At 40.1% G+C, this 14,375-nt stretch overlaps 1 protein-coding gene across 4 annotated transcripts in view; it reads right to left on the bottom strand.

Moving 5' to 3' along the window:
* Nucleotides 1-13,390, bottom strand: part of GRM5 (glutamate metabotropic receptor 5) — a 532,631-nt gene extending 519,241 nt beyond the window's left edge. For 2 of the 4 annotated variants that reach the window (XM_058687528.1, XM_058687531.1), the window contains exon 1: nucleotides 10,768-10,979. The gene's annotated coding sequence lies outside the window, so the exon portion shown is untranslated. Of the gene's footprint in view, nucleotides 1-10,374; nucleotides 10,642-10,767; nucleotides 10,980-12,943 lie in introns of those variants that run through there. The other 2 variants (XM_058687529.1, XM_058687530.1) reach the window with 2 other exon arrangements.
* Nucleotides 13,391-14,375: the final 985 nt, after the last annotated feature.

The raw sequence follows: 14,375 nt of genomic DNA, 5'->3' as shown, positions 1-14,375 counted from the left end.
GTGGACACAATCAGATATATTTTGCAAGCAGAAACAGCTGGACTTACTGATAGACTGGATGTGCATAACAAGGTAGAGAGAAGTTAGGTTTTGAGTCTAAAAATTAGTGTACTTTGGTACCATTAAAAGATATGGGATCTACTGGTACAGAAATGGATGGAGGCAGAGAAAAGCATAGTAATTTTCTTTTGAACACGTTAAATTTGAGATACTTTTAAAGCACCTACGTACAGATGACAAACAGGAAGGTGGGTATGTAAGACTGGACCAAAAGGAGTGTTTGGGGTTAGACATATAAACTGAGGGTAACCAATACATAAAATCTTTGCAATGAATATAGTCACCTGGAGAGCAAGTATAAGTAAAGAAAAGGTGCAGCTGAGAAGTAAGCCCCACAGAGACGTCAGATTGTGGAAAAGCCAGCTAAGGAAACAAAGGCAAATCAGAAAGTAAGGAGAGAAAGTAAGAATATGTGATGTAAGAAAAGCCAGAAGAGGATGTCCTGGGCACTTTATATTTACAGGCATTACACAAGTCTTGCAGGTTGCAAACAATAAAATACATTCTGTCCTCCCCAAGATATTATTTTCAAAATGCACTGAGTATCTGCATGTGGCATGTGTGTGGCAAGAATCCTTGTGACAACCCTGAGACATAAGTATTATTTTGTTATCTCTATTTTACAAATGATGTGGAGGGTTTGATAAGTTGAAAATTATCTGGTCACTCATAGCATAACATATAAAGTTACTGAATCATTATATTGTATACTTAAAACTAATGTAACATTGTGTGTCAATATACTCACATACATACATACATACATACATACATACATACATACATACGCTAGCCAATCACTTAGAAAGTGATGGAGCTAGAATTTATGCCTATGCCTAGTGACTCCGTCATACACTCTTTTCATTATTCCTTGCTGCCTTACTGTCCCTTCCTTCTACTTCAAAAGTCCATGAAAAACAAGAAGGGCTAGCCAAACACAGTTTGAACATCCCAGGGATATAGAATCTTATAGGAGTTTCCTTGAAAACTAGAGAGTGAAGAAAATTTCACGAAAAGAGATAATCCAGCACTTAGAATGTCGAAATGTGTATAACTGTCTAGTACAAATGTATTTATATTGCCCTAGTATCCCCCACTAGATTATGGCCTGCTAGATTATAAAGCAATGACTGCTTTGTAATCCTCCCCAGATGTACACAATGGCTATATTTCATCAATATTAGCTATGAAGCTCAGATACCTGAAAAGTACATTTTAAAATAAAGTATGACTTGGAAATTTGACAGAATTGTGCTACAACTTAGCTTATTATAAGGTTAAACAAGCGAGCCCATGTGTTCCCAAAATATAAGAAGTTAATAGAACATAAATTCCAAATAGACTAGTAGGGTATACACTAGCTCTAGCACCATCACTCATCTGTCCAGCACGTGTTTATCAGTACCTGTTCTGTACCAAGCACTCTTCCAGGTCCTGTGGTTTCAGTTATCTACAAAGTAGACATAAATCCATGTCCTCCTAAAGCCTGTACTCTAAGGCGGGGTGGGGGGGGTGGGGAAGAGGGATTGTCAGGCAATAACCAAGATAAGGAGGTAAAATATTGTATGTAAACAGTAATAAGGGTTAAAAAGAAACAATACATCAGGGAAGGAAGATAGAAAGTGTTAGAGACATGGAGGAATTTTAATAATGTAGCCAAAGAAGTAGAAACTTTAAAAGTGAAATCTGGGTAAAAACCTAAAAGAAGTAAGGGAATGAGTCATGCAAATATCTAGGGAAAGAACATTCTAGATAAAGTCACAATCAAACACAAGGCCCCTGAGGCTAACTTCTGCTTAGTACATTGAGGAACAGCAAGAAGGTGAGTATGACTGCAGCGAAGCAAAAATGGGGACAGAGGAAGCAAAGTGGGGAGATAGTATGATCATGTGGATTCTTTTTGGACTTTAGAAGTCTGGGCTTTAACATCATGCGACAATGATTTTCTGGAAGAGTTTTCAATAGAAGACAGACACACAATGACCAACAGTTCAACAAGAAGTAGGGCACAAAGGCAGAACTGAGATGACAATTAGGAAATTACTGTAAAAATCCAGGTGGGACAGATGGCAGTGGCTTGTATCAAGGGGACATGGTGGTATTGGTGGAGAGAGCTGGTGGGATTCTGAACATATCTTAAAGACAGAGTGGAAGGTTTGCTGTCAGATCTGATTTGGGATGTGAATGAAAGATCCGAATCAATGAAGAGATGCTTTCAGCCTGAGCAAATAAAAGATGGTGATACATTGACTGAGATAGAAACTGGAGGAGCAGATTTGGGTGGGCTTAACAGAAGATACTTTTGATAGATCAATTTTTAGATACCTTTTAGAAATCCAAGGAGAGACATTTAGTAAGCAGCTGGATATAAGAGGCTAAATTTCTGAGTGAGGTCTGCATAGAAGACATAAATAGGGGAGGCGACACTATACAGATATTATTTTTGGTAAATCGTGAAACTAAATGAAATCACCTAGGAAGTGGAAATAGAAAAGAAACTAGTTCTGAGACTGAACCCCAAGGAATTCCAGGGATTAAATTCCGAGATAAGGAGAAACCAGCAAAGGAGACTTAAAAAATGTTGATATAATTTAAAATATTAACATACAAATATAAAATATTGAGTGTGTATGCATGCACAAAGTCTGGAAACATACACACCGACATTAATAGTATGTTTTCTGGGTGGTGGTAATATGTGTACCTTTTAATTTCTTCTTTGCCTTTATCTGTGTTTTCTAAATTTCTGCATTTACTATGAAAATATATTATTTGTGATATTAGTTTAATGTGGGACTGAGGGATCTATCTTCTAAATTTCTGCCCCAGTGTCCCTTGTGGCTTTATCTCCCTTGAATCTGCCCTTCCTCAGGGGTCTACTAGTCAAGCAAATTTGTGTCTCCTTTACACTGCTTTACCCAATGGTTTTGTTCATGCTGTTTCTGATCCCTGACGTGGTTTTGCTTTGATAGCTTTTATGGCAGAGTTTTTAAGAGCATGGGCTTAGAATCAAGTAGACTTGGGTTTGAATCCTAATATTGCCATTTATTGGATATGTGCCCTTGGTCACTTAGCCTCTCTGAGCCTAATTGGAATGATAATGGTATCACCTCAAAGAGTTTTAATGAGGATTGAATGACATAATATTTTAAAATAGTCACTTTATAAAATCTTCCCAGATCCTTCACCTTGTAGTGTTTGCTCTATTTTCTGGACTCACATGACATTTTTATCAATACTTTCTTGTGTTTATTACTAAGCTAATATTGTAGTTATTTATACATGTTTTATCTTCTAACAAACTTCAGATCCCTTAAAGGTTAAATTTGTTCCATATATAGCACCTGGTATAATCCTTGCACAAAACAGATGTTCAATAAATCCTGCCCAATGAAGAAATAATGTAAAGTGAATTGCCTACACTTTCCTTTCTGGTCAACTACCTGACTGAAGTTCCAAGATATTATCCCTTGCTCCATCCTGGAAAATTGAAAAATAGATAATAAAACTTCCTCCAACCAATGGGTCCAGGCAACAGAGGTCCTCAAAAAGAAAAGCAAGGACTGACAAAGTAACAGGTAGAAACCTTTAATGTTTCCCATGGCTTTTCAACATATTAAGGAAAATAACATCAAAGTAACAGAGAGGGCCCTGTAGATAATTCAATTTAACTGAGACCCATGAAGATTACATGATTTTTGGCAGTCCTGAGACCATACCCCAGCAAAATTCCATCTCAAAACCCGGGTTTAACCACTTTCTACAACTTGGTATCTGCTCTTCCATAATTTTCTAAGCATATACTTTTTGATCATATTTTTTAATTCAAATGGAGTGTTAGTATGAAATCTACACATTTTGCTCTCCTCTGTATAACACATTGCTAATATATTTCCGTATTGGTTAATTTTGTTGATGGGAACAACAATAACAATAACTAAAATATGGAGACAGCTTACCACGTGGTAGGCACTACCATGCTTAGCGTTTCACATAAAATATCATTTAATCATCATAAAAAATTATCAGATAAACAATTTTGTGCTTTTACAAATGAGGGATCTGGGGCTCAGGTAGAATGGTTTGGTTAATATTCTAAACCAAGCAACTATCAGAAGCAAGATTCATATTCAGAACATTGATTTCTTTTTAACAGTCACATAGTATTCAATTATATGTTTATACCAAGTTTTAATTATCCTCTATTATTAGATATTTAGGTGATTTATAGATTTTCTTACTGTTATAAACAGTAATGCATTCTACTTACTTTTGAAAGTATTTGTACAGGACAAATGCATGATGGTGTAAATATTTTCACATATTATATTCTATCAATTTAGATTTTAAAAGGTAATAACAACTTCACTCTTAGTCCCTTATCCTTAACCTCATCAATTCTGGGTACCACACAATGAGGATCTGCTCCCTCTTGCTTGTATTCATGTTCACACATGAGGCAATTTCTCCTTGGTTATCTCACCACAAGGAACATTCATTTACTTAACAAGGGTCTGGTAGGAAAAAAAAAAAAGGACAGAAAATAATACCATATTACTTTTTCAGTTTATAGAGGCTTTCCCCATTATTAATCCCACTTCAACCTACAACAAAATTACTGCCAAGAGAATCTGAGTATCTCATTTCATATAATCAAGAAATAGAGTCTCCAAGAGAATGAATTATTTGCTTTAAATTGTAACCCTGAGGTGGTAGAGGTTACAAGCTGGTAGCAAAAATAGAAAAAATCAGGTTCTTGTTATGGATAATGGGGAGGAATTAACTAATACAATGATTTAAAAGCTTCCATAATGTTATAGATCTACAATCTAATAATATGGAGATTTTTAATTTAATCAAAAACAGTAAATGATAGGAGTTTACATAAATAGTGTAACTGGTATAATAGATTGCTTTAGGGTCTTATTTTCAGAAGCACTAGTCTGCTTTACTCAATAATATATTTCTTGGCTCATAGCATAATAAAACTAAGCACCATCCCATTATAGAAAACAGTAGACATCTATTTAATATGCATAAGTATTTTGCCTCAGGCAATCATACAGTCTCATATTGTATCCTAAATGAACATGAAGAAAAAATATTGGTTGGTAGAATTTGCATAAATGGCAACTTACACTGTAACCAGATTCACAGCTCGCATTGTCTTTTATTTTCAACAATCTTCTCAAACACTGACCATCTTTCTGGCACAGATGTCTCTTATATAACTTAATCCCCACACAAGCAAATCACACAGTTCAGGATATCAACACTAAAATGATTCCTTCTGCCTGAGCAATAGCCTCATCGCAAATAGACAGGGGTGTCAATATTGCATATGCCATGAATGCCTTTGATGTATTTTCCTGAAAACAAGTGCATCCCATAGATAAGAGATACTCTGAGGTATGATACCGAGAGCTTTATAGTCTAGGAAAGCTTCGTTGTTGTAGCTATCTCAAGCACACATCTGTGACCTTGTAAACAAGAAAGTCCAGCACCCTCTCTGTTTAGCCCAGATCTAAAAATATGGCATATTTTAAACAAAAGTCCCTTAAACTAAAAGTGGGCTATAAAATAACACTGTACAAAAATGAAATCTGTAATTTTACGCATTAATTAAAAGGTGCTGGTAGAATAAAGCTCACTAAATCACCGTAAATCATGAAACAACTGGTTTAGTAGTCCATGAAGACCCAAAACAGCCTTCTACAGCAAAGCAATAAAAATGATGTAATCTACTGTTAACTAGTCTCAATTTAATTATCAAGCAGGGATTCCAAGCATCTTCCCATTTTGCAGCCTTCAGCTGCTTTCTTGTTATTTATGGTACACCTCTAAAGACTATAAAGCATTATTGTGCATATTATATTACTTATCATCAGGTGCTTGAAAATGTGCTTTTGCATTTCTAGCTCAATCTCTAGTTACTTATTAATGGCTAATATTTATTGAGTGCCTACTTTGTGCTAAATAATGTGTAAGCATTATTTAAGTCTCAAATTGATTCTGTGAGGTGGGTATGATTACTACCTATATTAAATATCTCTAGAAACTGAGGTTTAGAGGTGAAGAATCTTGCCAGATTCCATATTATACCTATAATAAATGGCAGAGTCAGGATATGAACCCAATGCTTTCTGGCTCCAAAGCCCACACTCAACATAATCAGATGATAATGTCTCCCAAAAGACCAAATGGGTTGGCTGGTTAAACCTTATGCATTGATTGCAAAACATTCTGGAGACTCTGCTTTCCATTAAAAGTTTGTGTAATGTCAACCATCTACATTTGTAAGCCATACAAACCAACTAAATAAATATAGGTAACTCTATTTTCTGGAATCATTTAGATCACAGTTTCCCAACATTTTGGACTAGACAATTTATTGTGGAGGTTTACTGTCCTGTGCATTGTAGGATGTTTAGCAGCATCTCTGGTCCCCAGATGTCAATAGCCAACACACCTCCTCTAGTTGTGACAAATAAAAATGCCCCCAGACACTGTCAAATGTCCCCTGCATGTCACAGTCATCCCCAGTTGAAAGCTGCTGATTTATATCTGGAAGGTCTACAAAAACATCAAAAGGAATACAACTATGAGCTAATCTCTGGATTTGTCAGTCCCACAAAACTTTTTCCTGAAACATCCTAATAATTTAAGAAGAGTAGTTTGGAATAGGCTTGTTTTAGCCCTTCTTTACTTTGTAACTTGTTTCTGGATGTATTATATTGTTTTGATGCTTGCAATTTCAACTTTGAGAAATACAGATTAAACCATGAGAGTGAAGGATGATATTGTCTTAGATTAAATAAGCATGGTTCTGAGTATCCATAAGTTGTAATAAATGAATGTGAGAAGAGTATCCTGCAATATATGTTACCATTTCAAAGTCTACTTTTAATACAAAACACAAAGTTCATTTTAATTTTAACAAGACAAAGAATATTTTATATAGTAATTATATGTTGTTTTTTCAAAATCTCATTTTATTTTTAAAAAAGCAATATATAATTATATTATTTACTTTTCTTCCTGGTATTTAAAGAGTTCTACTACATGATTGTGCATTGAGGAAAATTGACTTTGAAAAAATATTTTTCAATTACTCCTCTGCAAAATATTATGAATGTTAACAGACTACATTATTATTATTATTATTATTATTATTATTATTACAGTGCCCACTAGCACCATCATGATTATTATCTTTTAATTTTCTTCAGAACATTTATGCTCAAAATTTAAGACCAATGGCCTCCAGCCAGAAAACTGATCATTAGGGAATTAATCATAGACCAACAGAATCATATCTACATAAGATACATTTTTTTCACATCTAACATATTTCCTTTAAATTTTCTAACTAGTTTAACTAAAATAAGAGAAGATATTTAAAACAGCAAAGTATGTACCAACCACAGGGGTGCTGGGAAGATTAAATTCAATAACACAGGAAAGCTATAAAACATTTGATATTCAAAAGCCTACATCAGTTTTATGGTCATAACTACCATTTCTACATTGTTCATTGTGGGTCTGGAACTTTACTTATATTTGTACAATTAATTCATCATAATCACTCAGTGAGACTTAGTGTTACAACCTGTTCCCCATTTTTAAAATGACGAAAACAGAGGCAGAGCAATGTTAACTTACTCATTCTAGGTTATGTAGCTATTAAGCCACAAAGCTGGGATTCAAACTCAGGCAATTTTTTTGCAAGGGTCTGCCCTCCCTAGTATACACAACTCACTGGAAACCACACTGAAACAATTCCATGATGTTTAGCCACACCATAAAGTTACCTACGTAATGGAAAGAAGGTAATTTTGATTTCCAAATAAATCAGATGTGTGTATTTATTTATTTATTTATTTATTTTTCCCATCCACTTGTTATATGATAGTAGAAGAAACAACAACAAGAACTCAGTTTTAACAACAGAAAAATAAGAACAAATATTGCCTTGCATAATTATTACAAGGATTAAATAACACACCAATGCTTGGCATGGTGCCTGATATGCTCAATAAAGGGTAATTATTGGAGCAGGGATGAGCCTGCACCAAGACTCCTGCTTGGTTCTCCTTCTGGATAAAGGTACATATAATTCAAAAAAGATTATGACTGGTAAAATCTAGATTTTTTTTCTTCCTCTGTGAATTTAAAGGAAATGAGAGCAAGCCTATGGCATAATGTTTTTTAGAACTAAATTTTAACTGACTAAAATCAAGAAACACCAAGAAGATACTGTGTTTTACAAAGAGTTGAAAATTCAAAATCAAAATTCAAATTTTATTTTCTTGGGTTATATAAGCATATCATGAACTAAAAAAATATTTATTTTGATGCTTCAGGACTAGCATTAACATTCCTCTGAATATTAAAAATAACACATATTTCTAAATTGTAGAATGTTCCTGCTTTGTAGCCATACATCTCCAGTATATCCAAACTCCAAACCAATGGATAGCTTTAGCATGTCTCAATGGATGTCAAAAGATAGTCTTCACTGTTTTATAAAGTCAATTTATACTCTATCTATTAAAATAACATGGCGAACAGCATAAGAATAGTTGGATTCATCTTTGTCTTCATCCCATGAGGATAGAAAGCCTGGGGGAGAATGGTGTACAAATAAGTACTATATGTTCCATGATTAGTGTCAGTTCATATTTTCTACATGTAATTTTACCTATGGTTTATTGGCATTTAAGTTAGATGTTTATCTAAACTGCTCTGATAATTCCATAAAAGGAAATATAATAAGACTCCTATAAAATCTTCAACGTGTTTCGAATAAAAATGAGAACATTAGAGTTACTAAAATCCTTTAGTCATAAAAGTAATAGATATTTTGTGGTGGTTGGACAGTTTTCACTTTGGCATGTCCATCACATGCACTATGAAGTGATGACAGAGGCCTGTGTCTCCCCGTGGATGCAAAGTGAAGAACTGGACAAGTACTTGGATTATTCAAATGCCACCCCCTCTCCCCGAATAATCTCAGTATGTCCTTTAACAAATGAACATTACACAGTTTGGTTTCTCTTAGAGGATAGCCCACAGCCAAAATATTGTCATGTAATAGCAGATATCTAGGGGATGCAACGAAAATACCTGGATTATACATTTTGTCAAGCAGGGTGTAAAGAACTAGGGACAGCTTTTCTCTTAAAAGAAGAAGTTATGTGGAAAGTGTTCTATCCACATTCTTCTCCTAAGAAACATTAAGGGATCTGTCCGTAGTGCTGAAAAGGTCCCCACTGGAGAAAGCTGGAGATTTCATGGGATGTGCATTAACCTGATGAGTTCAGCAAGCAGTATTTTCAAGTCTCAAACTAAACATCCTTTCAAACTAAAATTGAAATCTATAAAGGACAGAAATGGTCACAACTGGCTCTTCAATGTGTAATTCACAGATATAAGAGATAAATTAAAGGAGAAAATTCCCTGTGCTCTAGAATGGTAATGGGGGGCACAAACCACAATTAACAAGAGGTGGCATACCTGAACATGGCAAAACTCCAAAGAATGCCTAGAATTTTGTATAACTAGGAGTATTCTACAGAAAACCTTCGTTTAGCCCCATTGGGGGGAAGAGGCTGCACAGAGTACAAGGCAATGTCAACTTGGATGTCTCAAATGGCCAGAGGCCAGCATTAAGAATACAGATTAGCTCTGACCCAGTCTCAAGGGACTCAAAACAATAAAACAATAGGTAGGGAATGAAGAAAGAGGTGGAAGGGAGATGCTGCCTTCCCACTGGTCTGTGTCAATTTCTTAGCAGGAAGTAAAGTGATGGAGCATCTATCTGCCTGGTTACTCAAGCTTACAGTTCAGCTGAGGCAGCACCAAGATTGTGCCTAAATAAGCACAAGTGCTTGTTAACCTCTCCTCAATTTCCCTTCCCCACAGCACCTGCTCCGGAGGGAAATGAGGGCAGTTGGAAATTCCAACACCAGTACCACAAGCCTTCCAGGCAGACTCTTCACCTCTCTTTGTGAGGTCGAAGTCCAGGTTAGGCTCTGATCATCAGCTAGCTCACGGGCCTTACTGGGGTTCTTTCTCCAAGTCACTGTAGCCTGGGTTCCCTCCTCGGCATGCCGCTCGTGCTGCCGCTCCCCGGTAACTAGCAGGCTTTGTGCCCGAAGGGAAAGATGCATCCACAGGAAAGGAAAGAGCGGGAGGGTGCAAGACTGGGGTTCAGAAAGCAGCACGCTAGCCTGAGTTGAAAAAGCTGTGCTTTCAGCACCACCCGCTGTCCCCCCTCCTCCTGCAGCAGGCGCCAGGATCGCGGCAGCTTACCGATCTACTGGGAAGCGATTCTCCTTCCTTTCCCTCTCCACCTTTGCTTCTCTCAATCCCGAGCCCTTGGGTGGTTTGGGGCAGCACAGTCTGCATACTAAACACGCGCACCTGGCCTTAGGGAGCGGAAACTCGGATCCAAAGGCATGCAGAATCCCTTTCTCAATCCTTGCAGCCATTCCCTCTTTTACCCCATTGCTCTCGCCCTTTCTCCCAACAGGTTTAACTAAGGCCATCAGCAAATGGAGCGGACTTCAACCTCGAGGTCTGGTCTCCCTGCTCCACGCTCATCCCACTCCCAAACCAAACTGTGAGCTACCCAGCAAGCTGATAGCTCCTACATCCTTCCTGGGCACAGGGACACTTGGGCACACAGACCCTTAGCGAGCTTACCCCCCTGTTGGCCGCACAGCGGGCAGTGAGACGCGGTCTAGCTAGCCCCCCATAAAGTTGGGCTGTGCTGATCAGCGGGGCAGAGCCGGCCTCTCCATTCCCGGGCTCCCCACCAAGATGATCTTAAGCTCATCTCCTGTGCTCAGTGCGCACAGAACAGCAGAGCTGAGGGTGGTGTGTGCAGCAATCTCCCTGCTACTGAGAAAGGGGGGAAGGGGAGAAGGGGAGCTCGCGGAGGAGGGAGGGGTGGTAGTTTGTATTTATAGAGAACAGAGTTCTCAGCGCAACTTTTTGGTGCCACCAAGTGGCACAGTGAGTTCCTTTAGGAACACAGACTTCGGGTCGAATTTGGATGGGTAAACCAGCTCCACAGCCAGATGATCACATGATAAGAGGATCAGGGGTTCAGGGGCACGCCTAGGACTTGTGTTTTCCCATGTGCACCCTCATATACCAGCACGTGTGATGCAGATCCCAGAGATCTAAGAATGAGCTTACACTGAGGGGGAAGAAATACCTGTGCCCTCTTCAGACAAGTGGCAGAGGTGTCAAGGACAATGGGCAGACGCCAGTTGCCTCCTAGGAACCTAAGAACCCTTGTCTCAGGAAGAATATCCATTCCCCTCTCCCTCCTAACCATTCTGCCTGGATTACAGTATTCTCAGATCTGACTTTAAAATCTTCCTGCCATCTGGAGTGCCCAACCTTTAAAATGAGATGCCATTCATTTTCCTTGTGTTAGAATCAATTCCAGATCATTTCCCAAACGCTCAGATTCAAAGAACTTCACAGCTTTGCACCAAACCTCCTTCTTTAATTGCTACCTTAAAAAAGGAAGTGACTTTAGGCTCTATGGATCTGAGTCTCTCCAAACATCACTCAGAACTCTAGGTTCCCTTGGTTATAGGCTAGGTGTCCGATTGTCCTTCTCACCCATCTCGACAGACCTCTCAGCATGCATTACACCAACCGCACAGCCAGAACCCTGCAAATGTCTTCGATACTTTGAAAGAGAATGTCCTGAAGCTTCCTTTATTGGATTTTCTGGGTTCTCTTCCTTGCTTGTATGCAGCCCCGAAAACCCATACAATCACAGACAGACACTACTGCATGGAACTCTAGTGCCCTCAAACACAGAAGAATCTCTCTACATTTTGCAGAAATGACACAAATGGAGAAACTGAGCACACAAAGGTTAAGGGACTTTTTCAAGGTCACACATTTTCCTAGAGACCAGCCCAGAGACTACCCAGTTTGGAACTAAATGAATACAGTGATGCCAAACCGGACTCCGAGGCTCCCGCTCCTTCCACCGCCCCATTCACTCATTACTCAACTCCATTTTCTCCCTCCAACAGTCCCCCCCCCACCGCCCCATCCCTCTCTCTGACCCCATCCTTTGCCAAAGTTCCCAAAGAAACCTAGTGTAAGGATATTTCCTTATCCCCAGTGGGAGTACAGGAACTTGAGCATATAGGTCCAGAGTTACAGGTGTACCCCCCTAAAATGGCCCCCTGTTCTAGAAAACCTCTCCCTCCTGTAGTGTATTCATGGAAGTGTCATTTTAGAAATGAACACTGGCATTCACACCCCACCAGGTCCGTCTTGTGCTGCCTATTTTCAAGGTAAAGCACCAGCAAATGCTCTTGTTAGCCCCCAAATACTTAATGGTCTCAAAGATAGATAAGCTCCCCCCTCCCCGTGTTATGCACCCTTTTGTGCACATGTATCGGTATGCGAGAGAGAAAGAGAGAGAGAGAGATCCAAACGCCTCCTTTGGCTCAGATCTCTATTTTCTCTGATTTTTTTTAGTTCGTTTTCTATGGAAACGAGCCCACTTAAGTCCCTCACTTATGCAAATAAAAGCAAAATGATCTTCATAAACCTCTCATTGGAGCGAAGCCGCGGTAACCTGGGCTCCTGACTAGAAATTCGTGTCTGATTCACACAGAACACGTCCTTGCAGGGTGACTTTTCTAAACTTGCAGGACCTCGTAGTGTCCCTGGCTCCACGAATTCTCCACCTGCCCACCACCTGCCCTCCCGGGTGTCTTTCGCCCAAGCTCCCGCCCCTCGCCTGAAAGCTCTGCGTCCCCATGCTGGGGGAGGGGCTCCGGCGCTATCCTCCCTCAGTGGTGACTCGCGCCTGAAAGAAAGAAAACGGCGCTCTGCTTACCAGGTGCGCGCCCTGAGCCCGGCGCCCCCAGCCAGCCGCTCCTCGCGGGCTTCCTGCGCTCGCGTGCCGGCCTCGGCCGCAGCTGGAGCGCCAGTGGCGGCGGCGGTGGTAGCGGCGGCGGCAGGCGGAGCGGCCCCGGGGCCCGCGGCGGTGGCGCTCGCTCTCTCGCGCCAGCGCCGGGAGCACGTGCCGCGCTTGGGCGGACGCAGCTGGAAGCGCAGCGCAGGGCCGCTTCCCACTCCTGCAGCGCGCCGCGTGGGGGCGGGGGAGGGGGGCGCCGGAACGCCGGGGCACAGACCGGGTGGGTGACCTGGAGCGTGGAGCCTCGTAGTCTCGGGGTTCAGGCGAGAGGAGCCTCGGGCTCCCTCTGCAGCTCTTCAGCTTCGCTCTGGGAGCCGCGGAAGGAGAAGAGCTGTGCGTGGAGGCGTGGGTGGGGTGTCACTCAGCGAGAAGCCGGGGCAGCAGGTAGATAATAAGCTTCTTTCTGACGGTGGCACTGAAACCCCTGACAGTGTTTGGGAGAAGGGGCGTCACTGCTGGCGGGCACAGAGAGCCAGGAAGTCAGGGAACCCCAAGATGATTCGGAGGTGTGAGTGCTTAGAAAGAACGGTCTCTTTAATGGCATTACTTATTAATAATACCATTTTGCATTTGTCTGCGCGTCTTACAAACTGTTCTTTCCATATCCATTAAAATTTCTTTCTCCGTGGTGGTTAAATATGTTTTACTTACTCAAATGACTTGACTTTCCTTCCCCCACCACCCCCGTAACTACCAAAATGGTAAAAAAAAAAAAAAAAATACTGAAGTTATCTTTAAATTCCAAAACAGACTTCATTTCTGCCTCTGAAAAGGAGATTGGTATAAATTAATTGCATGGCTTAATTTAAAGAAAAGAAAGACATTGCAGCAATATTATTAGTCCCATGATACTTCCCCAGCTGGATTTTAGCAGCCAGGTGCTTGCAGCAGTGGGATGGAGTATTAAAAGCTGAGGACACTCAAGTTAAGGGAGCTGGTCCTGAGGAATATATTAGGGACGGAGATTTCCCACCAGACCCTTGAAAACAAAACAAGTTGTTTTTTGATAGCTTCAGGGTTCAACAAGAAAAAGCTGTTATCTACCACACCTTGTTGATCTTTCAACAATGACATCTTTCTTTTCCCCATTTTCATGTGTGCTCTGATGGTGACATTGTTGATTTCTCAGATTCTTTTATTGCAACCCAGGAAGCAAGCTTCAGGACTTTGTAGACAGGCCAGCAAAGCTGTGGTTGATCTTCCTGAGTAAGAAAGATGAGAAAGATGGTCGAGATGAGAAAATACAAAAGTTGTGAGGGTTCTGAGGAAAATAAAGGGGATCTAATGGCTAGCTGATTCTGGAGATGTGATTAGGTTTGATGTACAATATGGTTCTTTAGCCCAATTGTCT

Source organism: Neofelis nebulosa, chromosome 10 (genome assembly GCF_028018385.1).
Source record: "Neofelis nebulosa isolate mNeoNeb1 chromosome 10, mNeoNeb1.pri, whole genome shotgun sequence".
In the NCBI taxonomy this organism is placed as follows: domain Eukaryota; kingdom Metazoa; phylum Chordata; class Mammalia; order Carnivora; family Felidae; genus Neofelis; species Neofelis nebulosa.
The sequence above is the reverse complement of the archived record's forward strand: the minus strand, read 5'-3'. Positions and strand labels throughout refer to the sequence as shown.